This window comes from Arachis ipaensis, chromosome B2 (genome assembly GCF_059453495.1).
Source record: "Arachis ipaensis isolate K30076 ecotype BB chromosome B2, ASM5945349v1, whole genome shotgun sequence".
Taxonomy (NCBI): Eukaryota; Viridiplantae; Streptophyta; class Magnoliopsida; order Fabales; family Fabaceae; genus Arachis; species Arachis ipaensis.
Window position 1 is genome coordinate 54,574,606 of NC_142437.1, and position 395 is coordinate 54,575,000.

Genomic DNA, 395 nt, shown 5'->3' on the forward strand with positions numbered 1-395 from the left:
TGGCCTCATCTTTGGCAAGCTCCTCCGGTTTTTTCCCAATGTTTTTTTTGCCGGTTTTTATCCGAGTTTTGTTTTTTTGTTTTTTTGTTTTTTTGTTTTTTTGTTTTTTTGTTTTTTTTTTTTTTTTACGTTGTGCTGACTCTTGTTCTTTAAATGACGTTATCCCGAGGAGGACACCTAAAGGCGAGCCGTAATGGCCTCATTTTTGGCAAGCTTCTCCGGTTTTTTTTCCATAGTTTTTTTCCGTTTTTTTTTTAAGTTTTTTTTTTTTTTTTTTTTTTTTTACGTTGTGCTGACTCTTTTTCTTTAAATGACGTTATCCCGAGGATGACACCTAAAGGCGAGCCGTAATGGCCTCATCTTTAGCAAGCTTCTCCGGTTTTTTTTCCATAGTT